Source organism: Spermophilus citellus, assembly GCF_964194105.1.
Source record: "Spermophilus citellus genome assembly, chromosome: 15".
In the NCBI taxonomy this organism is placed as follows: domain Eukaryota; kingdom Metazoa; phylum Chordata; class Mammalia; order Rodentia; family Sciuridae; genus Spermophilus; species Spermophilus citellus.
Window position 1 is genome coordinate 41613398 of NC_138195.1, and position 14113 is coordinate 41627510.

The following is a 14113-nucleotide window of genomic DNA, read 5'->3' on the forward strand; positions in this document are numbered from 1 at the left end:
TAACAGAAAAAAAAATTGCACAGTATAGTTCACTTAGTGAGAAACATATCACATATACTTCATAATGGTACTCAATGGTTAGGGAAAATAAATATTGTGTGATTTATAAAGATTAGTCAGATAATTTAACTCATTAAAAAAGGTGTCTTCTTTTCTCCCCTAGTTTTAGAGTATATAGTTCCCAATGTTATAAATTCTTCTCTTAAGGGAAATAAACACAATTCAGAGGGCAAGGAGAGAAAATGAAACCTAACATCTGCTGTTAATTACTTACACACAAACACACAAAAACATACATATAAATATACATACATTACATATAAATATGTATATTAAGCATAAAATATGCATAATATGTAATAGAAATGTGTAATAGAAATATCTATATAATATATAATACATTAATTATATATAAAATGTACTAAAATTTTAGTCATTGTATATAAAAAATTATTTATTCTATATGATATATTAATAATTATGTGTTACATATATTAATCATATAAAATATATGTAAATGTATAAAAATAATTTTATATAAAATACATTACATACATAAATTATATGTAAAATACATAGTATAATATTTTAATATATTTTATACTTATACATACAAATGTGTGTGTGTGTGTGTGTGTGTGTGTGTGTGTCCATTGTTTGGAACCGGATCTTTAAAAACCTGAGAAAGCACATATTGCCTCCATTTCTATAAAGAATGGATTTTTTAATTTATTCTTTTTAGTTACACATGACAGTAAAATATATTTTGACATATCCTACATACATGGAGCATAACTTCTCATTCCTGTGGTTGTACATGATATCGAGTTACACTGGTCGTGTTTTCATATATGAACACAGGAAAATTATGTCTGATTCATTCTATTGTCTCTCCCATTGCCATCTACTCTCGCTTCCTCCCTACCCCGTCCAATCTGTATAACCTCTAATCCTTCTTCCCCGCAGCCTATTGTGAGTCAGTATCCACATATCAAAGAGATCATTCAGCCTTTAGTTTTTTGGGATTGGCTTATTTCACTTAGCATGATGGCCTCCAATTCCATCCATTTGCTGGCAAATGCCACAATTTCATTTGGCTTTATGGTTGAGTAATATTCCATTATGCATATGTATCACATTTTCTTTATCCATTCATCTATCCATTCACCTATGTTGGTTTCATAGCTTAACTAAGGTGAATTGATCTTTTATGAACATTGATGGGACCACATCACTATAGAATGCTGATTTTAAGTCTTTGGGGTAAATACTGATGAGTGGGATAACTGGATCAAATGTTGATTCCTTTCCAAGTTTTCTGTGGAATCTCCATACTACTTTCCAGAGTGCTTGCACCAATTTGCAGTCCCACCAGCAATGTAGGAGTGTGTCTTTTTGCCAACATTTATTGTTACTTGTATTCTTGATAATTGCTATTTTGATTGGAGTGAGAAGAAATTTCAGTGTAGTTTTAATTTGCATTTCTCTAATTTCTATTGATGTTGAACATTTTTTTTCATATATTTGTTGATCATTCTTATTTATTTTCTGTGAAGTGTCTGTTCAATTCCTTTGCACACTTATTAATTGGGCTATTTGTGGTTTTTTGGTTTTGTTTTTGTTTTTGGTGTTAAGTTTTTTGAGATCTTCATATATCCTGGAGATTAATGCTCCATCTGAGATGCAGGTGGCAAAGATTTTCTCTCATTCTGTAGGCTCTTTCTTCAGGTACTTGATTGTTTCCTTTTCTGTGAGGAAGCTTTTTAGTTTGATTTCATCCCATTTATTGATTCTTGATTTTACTGCTTGTGCTTTAGGAGTCTTGTTGAGGACTTTGGTTCCTAGGCTGACATGATGGAGAATTGGGCCTACTTTTTCTTCTGTTAGGCACAGGGTCTCTGTTCTAAAGCCTAGGTCCTTGATCCTCTTTGAGTTCAGTTTTGTGCAGGGTGAGAGAGAGGTTTAATTTCACTTTGGTGCATATGGATTTCCAGTTTTCCCAGTACCATTTGTTGAAGAGCCTATCTTTTCTCCAATGTATGTTTATGGTGACTTTCTCTAGTATGAGATAACTATATTAATGTGGGTTTATCTTCGTGTCTTCTATTCTGTACCAGTGGTCTTCATGTCTGTTTTGGTGCCAATAACATGGCCTTGTTACTATAGCTCTGCAGTATAATTTAAGGTCTAGTATTATGTTGCCTCCTATTTGACTTCTGTTGATGGGGATTGCTTTGGCTATTCTGGGACACTATTTTTTCTGAATGAATTTCATGACTGCTTTTTCTATTTCTATGAAGAATATCATTGTAACCTTAATAGAAACCGCATTAAATCTGTATAACACTTTTGATAGTGTGGCCCTTTCAACAATATTAATTCTATCAAAGAACATGGGAGATCTTTCATCTTCTAAGGTCTTCTTGAATTTCTTTCTTTAGTGTCCTGTAGTTTTCATAGTTCTGTAGTTTTCAATAAAATAAAAAAAATTATTTTATTTAATGTAACATTGAATGGAATAGTTTTCCTAATTTCCCTTTCACTTGATTCATCATTGGTGTGTAAGACCACAATCGATTTATGGGTGTTAATCTTATATCCTGCTATTTTGCTGAATTCATTTAAGAGTTCTGAAAAATTTCTATTGTAATTTTTTGGGTCTTCTGAATATAGAAACATGTCATCAGCAAATAGGAATAGTTTGAGTTCTTCTTTTCCTATTTGTATCCCTTTAATTTCTTTCTCATGTCTCATTGCTCTGGCTAGAATAAAAGTGGTAAAAGAGGGCATCCCTGTCTTGTTCCAGTTTTTAGAGGAAATGCTTTCAATTTTTCTCCTTTCAGAATGATGTTGGCCTTGGGTTTAGCATATATACCTTTTACAATGTTGAGGTGCATTCGTATTATTCCTAGTTTTTCTAGTGTTTTGAATATGAACAGATGTTGTATTTTGTAAAATGTTTCTTCTGCTTCCATTAAGATAATCAATGATGAAGTATGTTTATAGATTTCCATGTATTGAAAAAAAAACTTGCATCCCTGAGATGAACCCCACTTGATTCTGAGGCACTATCTTTTTAATATGTTTTTGTATGTGATTTGCTAGTATTTTATTAAGAATTTTTGCATCAATGTTCTTCAGGGATATTAGTCTGAAATATTCTTTCCTTGACGTGTCTTTGTCTTGTTTTGGCATCAGGTTCATACTAGCTTCATAGAATGAGTTTGGAAGGGTTGTCTCTTTTTCTATTTCATGAAATAATTTGAGCAATATTGGAGTTAATTCTTTTTTGAAGGTCTTACAGAACTTGGCTGAGATTCCATCTGGTCCTTGGCTTTCCTTAATTGGTAGGCTTTTGATGGTATCTTTTATTTCATTGCTTGAAATTGATCTGTTTAAATTTTCTATGTCTTCCCGTTTCTATTTAAGTCATATGTCCCTAGAACTTTGTTGATATCATCAAGATTTTCTATTTTATTAGAGTATAAATTTTCAAAATAGGTTCGATTATCGTCTGTATTTCAGTAATAATAGTTCCATTTCCATCACAAATTACTTTGAGTAATTTGAGTTTTCTCTTTCTCTTTGTTCACTTGTCTAAGGATTTATCAATTTTATTGATTTTTTTCACAGATTTTTGTTTTGTCAATTTTTTTGGATTATTTTTGTTTAAGTTTCATTGATTGCAGCTCTGATTTCAATTGTTTCATGTCTTCTAACTGCTTTTGGTGTTGATTTGTTCTTTTTTTAGGGATTTGAGATATAATTTTAAGTTATTTATTTGTTGGCTTTCTATTCTTTTAATGAATGAGCTCAATGCAATGAACTTTCCTCTTAACATGGCCTTCATAGTGTCTCAGAGATTTTGCTATGTTGTATCACTATTCTCATTAACCTGTAAGTATTTTTTATTATTTCATCCTTGATTCTTCTGGTATTCCTTCAATCATTCAATAGCATATCATTTAGTCTCCAGATGTTCGGGTAGCTTTTATTTTTAATATTATCATTGATTTCTACTTTCATTCCATTATGATCTTATAGGATGCAAGGTATTATCTCTATTTTTTTGTATTTGTTAAGAGTTGCTTTATGGCCTGAGATATGGTCTATTTTAGAGAAAGATCCATGTACCACGGAAAAGAAAGTATATTCACTCATTGATGAATAAAGTATTCTATACATGTCTGTTAAGTCTAAATTACTAATTGTATGTTTTAGTTCTATAGCTTCTTTATTTAATTTTTGTTTGGAGGATCTATCTAGTGGTAAAAGAGGTGTTTTAAAGTCACCCAATATTATTGTGTTGTGGTCTATTTGCTTCTTGAAATTGAGAAGGGCTTATTTGATATACGCAGATGGTCCATTGTTTGGGACATAAATATGTATGATTGTTATGTCTTGTTGATGTATAATTTCCTTAAGCAGTACAAAATGTCCTTCTTTGTCCCTTCTGATTAACTTTGGCTTAATGTCTACTGTATTTGTATGAGGATGGAAACCCCAGCTTGTTTTTAAGATATGATATGTTTTGTTTTTCCCATCCTTTTACCTTCAGTCTGTGGATGCCTTTGCCTATGAGGTGAGTCTCTTAGAGATATCATATTGTTGGGTCCTGTCTTTTTCTTTCCCCCCACTTTCTCAAGCTTAATTTAGAGGAAAAAAATAATGGTGGTAAATCTCTAGAACATACTCAATTTCCCTTGAAAATGTGACATTTGATTTCCAAACACATGCTGGAAGTGTACATGGTTCCCAATTATACTAAGTAGGTAAGAAGCTAAAATCCTTCATCTTCCAACTTTCCCTAATCTATGCTCTGTCTTTGGATCAACAATAATTGCCTGAACAGCTACTATGGCTTCATCAATTTTTTTTTCTGTAGCTCTTTGAGTTCTTCTATATGCAGCAATCACAGAATCTTGGCAGCTTCATTAGGAACTTCATCTTCTGTGTCAAAGCCAAGAATATATTTGTCTAAAGCAATAGGCAAGCCCTCTTTTGTTTGATTTGCTTTAGCAACTACATCATGTGTTAGGCATCCCTGAACCCAAATGCTAATTGCCTCAAGCATTACCAGGCAATTATCACCATACTGAATCTGAAGGTTAGCCAAAGCCATCACACCAGCTTGAAGTCAGGATTATTTACGTCCAAATTGACCAATGCCTCTGCATTTTTAGTTGCATTGTCAATATTTTTTGCATTATCAGGTACCAAGTTCTTGTATTTTTCAGCATCATCTCCATACTCAAGTCTAATAGCAAAGCCAACAAGCCAACCAATTGATTCTTGTCAATCCTGAATCTTGAAGAAACAGTTAACATCTCTGAGATTCTTTTCAAAGTACTCAGGATAGTCACTGCTGTGGATATTTCTTATATTACCTGTCTTTAATCTTGTAGTGTAGTAATCATCTGATATTCAAGACAAACAATAAAGTTTCTAAATTCTGTTTCATCTTTACAGTTGAAGCTAGAAGGATTATAGTAGTTGAGAGCCATCAGTTTGCATCAGAACATGGTCCCCACTTCTTGCTCTTGTCCCCAGGGCCTTCCCAGGAGAGGAGTAAGCAAAGTGGAACAGGCAGCTCAGGAACTTGCAGTGTGCTGGCAATAGAGCAGGCTGGCACCTGGGTCTTGTTTTTTAGTCCAAAATGCAAGTCTATGTCTTTAGTTTGATTAATTTAGGCCATTTACATCCAGTGCTATTATTGAGATATGATTTTTATTCCATATCATTTTGATTTATTTCTTGTTTTTAATATGAATTAGTTTGTCAATTGATTCACTGTTCTTTTATTATGGTTTCTCCTTTGCTGGTTTTCACTTTTATTTTTCATTTCTTCTTCATGAAATATCTTATTGGGTATGGTTTATAGTACAGGCTTTCTAGTGAATTCTTTTAACTTTTCTTTATCATGGAAGGTTTTATTTCATCATAAATTCTGAAGCTTAATTTTGCTGGGCATAGTATTCTTGGCTGGCATCCATTTTCTTTCACAGCTTGGCATATATTATTCTAAGACCTCTAAGCTTTGAGGGCCTGGATTGAAAGATCAGCTGAGATCCAAATTGGTTTCCCTGTTGTTTTTCTCTGGTAGACTTTAAAAGTCTATCTAAAACATGGATTCTCAAATGTGGACTTCAGATCAACAGCACATGAAAATTTAGAAATCTAAGTAATTAAGCCCTAATCTAGGTATACTGCCTCAGAATCTCTAAGGGTGAGTCCCAGAAAACTTTTTCTTCAGAGAGAAGACTTCAATGTGTGCAGAAAGTTGAAAATCACTGCTACAAAAAATAAGAAATGGCTCTATAAAATATTCAGATTTCTGGTGATACATCTTAAACAGTAAACTTCAATTATTAATTAGTTACAGTTCCATAATTGATACAATGTTTCAAATTTGAAAAATATTAAGGGCTACCCAAGCTCATAGCTATTATACTTTGGCACATATACATCTGTGATGTGTTTTTGTAGTCTGTAAATGAATGTGGCATATTTTATGTAAACACTACTCCCAATAAAAAGTCCATATAATGAAAAATTATTTAAAAATTCATTTATACATTATATTTCTCAAATGGAAAATAACAAATTCCTAATCACTTGTCATGACTACATAACTTATCATCAGAACAAGTTCATAGTAAACTGTGGCTTTGTCAAAAAGGTCTGGGGTCTCCTGAAAAACAGTCTATTCAATGTTCCAGGTTTTACAGTAAAGACTGTCAAAATGACAGAATGTATTAACATGTTTTCACCAGTATATTAAACTATAATAAATCCATCATTCCCAGATCAAGATAATTCATTTGTAAACCATTCAAAATTTACTTACAACAAACTAATCATGGATCATATTAAATACAAAGTGGTATTTTCTTTACATGATTCCACAAGTAAGATAAATTGATTTGACAATAGGCTTCAAAATACTGTTATTATGACACATGCTAACCCACAAGACAAAGATTATCATCAATATTCTTGGCATTAGTGGCTAAATATCTACAAGGTCTGAGTAGTCTGAATAGGCCTTTTATACAGGAGACTTGAGCAAATCATTTATCAAGTTAAGCTGGTGAATCTCTAATCAATGACCAGAGCTCTGCTGGAATGGCAGTGACTCCTAGGACACAAGTTAAGTTATGAGAAACAGAAGAAAACATTGATTGTTACTTTTGTCTGTGTGTTTCACCAAATAAAACAGAAATTAATATAACTAATTTTATTTTATACATATTTAACATATTTTTCACTAGGCATTATGTAATATGTAAAGAAATTGTAACAACATCTTAAAGTCCTATGACACTAATAGGGCGTTTTCCTAACAACAACAAATAAAATTAAAATACTGATTTCATCTACCTAAGAGTGAGTGTCAATTGTTTAAAAAAATATTTGTTAAAATTTAGAATGACCTCCCCAATAATCTTATAATTTTCTTTAATGAGTCACTAGTAATCAATGTTCTTTGCGAATATTTTTAATGCCCCCATAGTATGCTATGGAATAAATTTACAATTCCTCAAACTTACATCTACAAATGTTAATTTTTAATTGCTTTATGGTAAAACTTTTCTCCAGATTTTTACAGTAATCCCACTTCTAATAGATTTAAGGAAATAATGCCTAAATATAATAGAATAGAATCTAGAGTGAAGTTGTATCATAAACACATGTAGCTTACACAACTTTAATTATATATGCTGAAAAGAAAGCAATATAACCAAAGATTCTGTCCGCCAATATCTATGAACTGAATAGAGTGTGAAATGGGGACTGTTAATCCACAATGCCCATATGTCCCAGCATATGAGCAACTAGCCTTGTTATGGGTGATTATGGTATTTAAAGATGTATATTTCTTATGCTGAACTAGAGAAACTGGATGACTTGCTGAGACATGGTATATTGATCTCCATACTCCTTCTTTAGGAGTAATTTTAACTATACTTGGTTTACCCCTTTCTGTTAATTCAGAGACCTAACCTCTGAATACAATACCCCTTTTCTATAAATTCATCACATCAAGCAATTGCCTTTCACTACTTTAAAAGAAAACTGTCTTTCAGAGTGAAGACTATTTTAAAAATAAAAGAGAGAGAGAGTAGAAACACTAATTTTATTATGCATATTTCATGAGAGTTTTCATGACAAGTTAAACTAATGAAGAATTTCTGATATGATTATAGAATGCTACTTGGCAACCAAAACAGACAAAATCATTTGTGAGAATGCAAGAATTGTAATTATTACCCAGGTTCCATTTCAAAGAAAACCTTCATACCAGCAATTTGTTCAGCATATCCTAACCACAAGACAAATTTATGTTAACTAAACTTTACTCTCAAAGGATAGTTGAGTGAAAAATTGCGAGTCAAACCTCTCTGCCAGATCCATACACACTGGGGTAAATTCATCTCTGTCAAAAATGGTTAACAATGAAACACTTTGACCTTTGCTAGATGGATCAATGAGACAGGATTCTAAAAAGCCAGATAATCGTGGCCAAGTAAATTGGGAAGTCATGCATTGTTTGGGGGGTTTGTGATTTTGCTTTATATTTTTTTCTTCTATTAGGGAGCAAAAGCCTCTTCTACTAGAATTCTCCACTGGATTTGGTACAACTATAGCATGCATTTCCTACCTGATAATTCAAATCAGCAAATACTCAAATATTAATTTATTTCTTTACTTCTCATGAGTTAATGAATAATTATTTTCCTCCTCTATTTTGGTATGTTTTGTATATTTGTGTTTAGATTTTAACTCATTATAAATATATGTTAGATTTACTTTGAGTGATAAATATATGATAAAATCTGCATGTTTAATGCTAATGAAAACAATAATTCAGTACATAAATAACACAAGAGGTTCAAAAGCTAGTGCTGACCTGAGGAGAGAGACCAGATTTGTACCCCACCAATCATATTCACTTATATAATAATATGAACATCATTATCCTAGGATCCAATCTCCATCCTAAAGCAGAAGAATGTAATATCCATTTCTTCCAGGAAAAGACCATCCCCACTGTTAGGGTCTATAAACAAGTCAAGATGGCACCTGGCATTTTGCCAGAGGGAGTGGTTTGTGAAGTAACGCCAACGAGCCATTAAGTGTGGAGATTCCTTATTGGTTGACTGCTGTATCTAGTTTATGTTAATTAAGATAAGCTGTGTGGATGTATATATACTCCTCCGGTCCTCTGCAATGTCAACAAAACAATCAGAGTTCACATCATTCCCAAACATTCAAGTTATACCTGAGACTATAACTAAAAATAACACTGTGTAGAGAGTATTGAGAATCCTGACCTGGATCAGCCATTACCAAGCTCAACCCACTTCTTGTTCAAACTCTTCTCAGAATCTAAGCACATCTTTGCACATTATATCTCTAATATAAACATTTTCTCTAACCTATGACTTAGAGTTATTATTCCAACTCATTGGGGAGCAACTTGAGACTGTGGTCAAAACTATAATTCTATATCTATATGTATAGATATATAGGTATATCAAAAAGAGCTTAGTTTGGGTCATTCACATTGCTACTTTTCTTTATGACTTCAGCCTAGCAAATGCCATTAATCATTGCTCAAACTCAAAACTTAGGAGTATTCTTTTTACTTCTCATCTTGCTTACCCCATTTCTAATTAAACTTCAAATCTTCTAAAATCCAATTTAATCTTATAATGGTTTACTTTATATGCCAACTTGACTGGTTACAAGGTTCCCAGATATTTGGTCAAACATTATTCTTGGTGTCTGTGAAGGCATTATTGGATGAGAATAAACATTTAAATTGGTAGACTAAGTAAAGCAGATTGCCTTCTCTAATGTGAATAGACTTTATCCAATCAGTCAATGGCCTGACTAGAAGAAAAAGGCTGACTCTTCCCTGAATAAGAAAGTATTCTTCTTGCCTAATGACCTTGAACTGGAACACTGACCTTTTCCTGCCTCAAATTTAAACTGAAACTCTAGTATTTTGGGGTCCTGAGTTTTCCAGTCTTTGGACTAAAACTACACCACAGACTTTCCTGGTCTCCATACCCTCAGACTCAGACTGGGACTAAATCCATTAGCTTTCCTGCATCTCCAGCTCACTAGCTTCCATGATCACATTCATATTTAGACTTATAAATACAACAAGATTTATTTTAAAGGAATTATCTCCTTAAACACATTCTTATTGGCTCTGTTTCTCTGAAGAACCATGACTAATGCAAACTTCCTAAATATTTCTCTACTCAAAGAGCTTTTCAATCACTTTGCAACAGTCAGTGCAGGTAAAGGTCAGCTCTCACTATGGATACTGAAAAAAGCCTTCTAAGTTGTTTCTCAGCAACAACTCTAATTCTAATTCTACATGTATACTTTGTAGACTTCTTAATAGTGAGGGCCCTGAGATAAAGGCACAAAAGAGAAAGTTAACCAAGGTGCTTCTATTAACCTACAATACAATGATCTTACTAAGGTTTATTTCTATCTATAATACATCAATCAGGCTTCTAGGTTTACATACATATCTCATTGCATAGATTATCCTTAAATAACTGGTAGAGAAGGAAACAGGTTTTTAAATTTATGTAGTACTCTCCTTTCAAAATATAGAAAGTATGCTCATAAGTGCTTAATATTTATGTAGAATGAGAAAAGGTGATGATTCAGAAAAGACATAATTTTCCTAACATAAAACCCTTTATAAAAAGCCCCATTCTATTCTTACTTCTAAAAGTTATTCATTTCATTGATACTTACTCCAATTGGAAAATAATAATTCTAAAATGAATGGATCTGATTTTGTTAGAATTACCATAAAACACTTTTCCTCAGGTTAAAACTCATAACCAAAAGTTCTCTATAGGTTTAGTGCAATGCCAATCAAAATCCCAATGGCATTTCTTGTAGAAATAGATAAAGCAACCATGAAATTCATATGGAAAAATAAAACACCCAGAATAGCAAAAACAACTCTAAGCAGGAAGTGTGAATCAGGCGGTATAGGGATACCAGACTTCAAACTGTACTACAGAGCAATAGTAACAAAAAAAGCATGGTACTGGTACCAAAACAGGCGGGTGGACCAATGGTACAGAATAGAGGACACAGAAACCAATCCACAATATTACAACTATCTTATATTTGATAAAGGGGCTAAAAGCATGCAATGGAGGAAGGATAGCATCTTCAACAAATGGTGCTGAGAAAACTGGAAATCCATATGCAACAAAATGAAACTGAATCCCTTTCTCTCGCCATGCACAAAAGTTAACTCTAAATGGATCAAGGAGCTTGATGTCAAATCAGAGATTCTGCGTCTGATAGAAGAAAAAGTTGGCTATGATCTACATATTGTGGGGTCGGGCTCCAAATTCCTTAATAGGACACCCATAGCACAAGAGTTAATAACTAGAATCAACAAATGGGACTTACTCAAACTAAAAAGTTTTTTCTCAGCAAGAGAAACAATAAGAGAGGTAAATATGGAGCCTATATCTTGGGAACAAATTTTTACTCCTCACACTTCAGATAGAGCCCTAATATCCAGAGTATACAAAGAACTCAAAAATTTAAACAATAAGAAAACAAATAACCCAATCAACAAATGGGCCAAGGACCTGAACAGACACTTCTCAGAGGAGGACATACAATCAATCAACAAGTACATGAAAAAATGCTCACCATCTCTAGCAGTCAGAGAAATGCAAATCAAAACCACCCTAAGATACCATCTCACTCCAGTAAGATTGGCAGCCATTATGAAGTCAAACAACAACAAGTGCTGGCAAGGATGTGGGGAAAAGGGTACACTTGTACATTGCTGGTGGGACTGCAAATTGGTGTGGCCAATTTGGAAAGCAGTATGGAGATTTCTTGGAAAGCTGGGAATGGAACCACCATTTGACCCAGCTATTCCCCTTCTCAGTCTATTCCCTAAAGACCTAAAAAGAGCATGCTACAGGGACACTGCCACATCGATGTTCATAGCAGCACAATTCACAATAGCAAGACTGTGGAACCAACCTAGATGCTTTTCAATAGAGGAATGGATTAAAAAAATGTGGCATTTAAACACAATGGAGTATTACTCTGCATTAAAAAATGACAAAATCATAGAATTTGCAGGGAAATGGATGGCATTAGAGCAGATTATGCTAAGTGAAGCTAGCCAATCCCTAAAAAAAATGCCAAATGTCTTCTTTGATATAAGGAGAGTAACTAAGATCAGAGTCAGGAGGAATAGCATGAGAAGAAGATTAACATTAAACAGGGATGAGAGGTGGGAGGGAAAGGGAGAGAGAAGGGAAATTGCATGGAAATGGAAGGAGACCCTCAGGGTTATACAAAATTACATACAAGAGGAAGTGAGGGAAAAGGGAAAAAATAAGGGGGAGAAATGAATTACAGTAGAGGGGGTAGAGAGAGAAGAGGGGAGGGGAGGGGGGATAGCAGAGGATAGGAAAGGCAGCAGAATACAATAGACACTAGTATGGCAATATGTAAATCAGTGGATGTGTAACCGATGTGATTCTGCAATCTGTATATGGGATAAAAATGGGAGTTCATAACCCACTTGAATCAAAGTGTGAAATATGATATATCAAGAACTATGTAATGTTTTGAACAACCAACAATAAAAATTTTAAAAATAAATAAATAAATAAATAAATTTAAAAAAGAATTTACCCCACACACTACTCCTCCCCTATGGGACTGCAACAGCCTCCTTAGGGGCATTCCTCCTTTAATGTTACCCCTTTAAAATTCTCCTTCCATCATAATAATTCCACCTTTTAAAAACCTGAACAGATCCTCCCTCAGTGTCTATTTCAAACCCATCAGATAACATCCATGCGCCACAGATTAGTTGATAAGCCCACTTTTAGGGTAATGAGTGAGAAGGCACCCACTCTGAAGGCAGTGAAGAAAGAGCCTCCTTTTGCTGATTCAAATGGTTGCTGCCCTGACACTTTATAAAAAATTTGGTCAGTGGTGAGATACTGAACTGATTCACATAAAGAGTTACTCTAAGATGGACTGATCCTTTGGATCATATTTCTTATTACTTAAAAATAAATAAACCTTCTGGAATGGATCTAAGAAGATCCATCTGAAGAAATCACTCAATATAAAGACCTTAGAATTTGTTAGAGATCTGTTTCGGTACATTGTGTGGTTTTTGTTGGAAATTTTTCTGAAGTGATTTTAGAATAACTATGGCAAATATAGAAATGGAAACTAAAAAGGGGTATAATCCTGTATTTGAGCTTGTAGCATCCGTGGGACCTGGCCAGGGACCTATCCCAGAACAAATAATGAGAAGCTGGTAGAGGATCTCCAATAGCAACACTACATACAAATGAAAGCAATAGGGAAATGAAAGTAAATGAACTCCAGAGGCTTGGAGCAGGTCTCAGAAAGGTAAGTAGTTGAAGATGGTGAAACACTGAATCAAGGGTAGGATCTGGAACAATTATTTTGAAAAATTAAAGAAACTAAACTGTTTACCTTTTCCTTATACTTGCAATGTTTCTGGGCATCATTTTCTCAGTCTTCTTTCCTTCCCAGCCTTCTCTCTCTAACAAAGAGCTCAGAATACACTGAGCTACTTCATGTGTCTTACTGTTATGTTCTTTCCTTTGTATGGAATATTCTAGGAAGTCTTTTCTAAGCCAAGATAGTTGATATGTTAGTCAGTTTACCACCACTATAGCAAATCTACTGAGGCAATTCACTTATAAAGAGAAAAGGTTTGTTTTGGTTCATAGTTTTGGAGGGTCCAGTTCACCTATCACTTTGGGCCTCTAGTAGGGTGGGCACATCATGGAAGGAGCATGTGTCACAGCAAACCACTCACCTATGAGCCAGGCAGCAAAAAGAGAAAGAAAAGACCAAGGTCCCACTATACCCTTCAGGGTCATACTCACAATGACCTGAGGACTTCTTACCAAGCCCCAACTCACAAAAGTTTCACCACCTTTTAATAGTGCCATCCTAGGGACTAAGTCTTTAAAATATGGACCTTTGGAGGACACTCATTCATATATCACACCAATTGGGTTAGGTCCTTTTATCTTATGACTTC

General features: G+C 33.9%; 1 protein-coding gene and 1 pseudogene across 6 annotated transcripts in view; both read right to left on the reverse strand.

The window, feature by feature from the left end:
- Positions 1-14113, reverse strand: part of CTNNA3 (catenin alpha 3) — a 1724633-nt gene that overhangs the window by 1195650 nt on the left and 514870 nt on the right. The gene's annotated exons all lie outside the window — the stretch shown is intronic.
- On the reverse strand, positions 4791-5545 carry LOC308634214 (RNA transcription, translation and transport factor protein-like; annotated as a pseudogene). Its single transcript has one exon. The product of its transcript is annotated as an RNA transcription, translation and transport factor protein-like (transcript).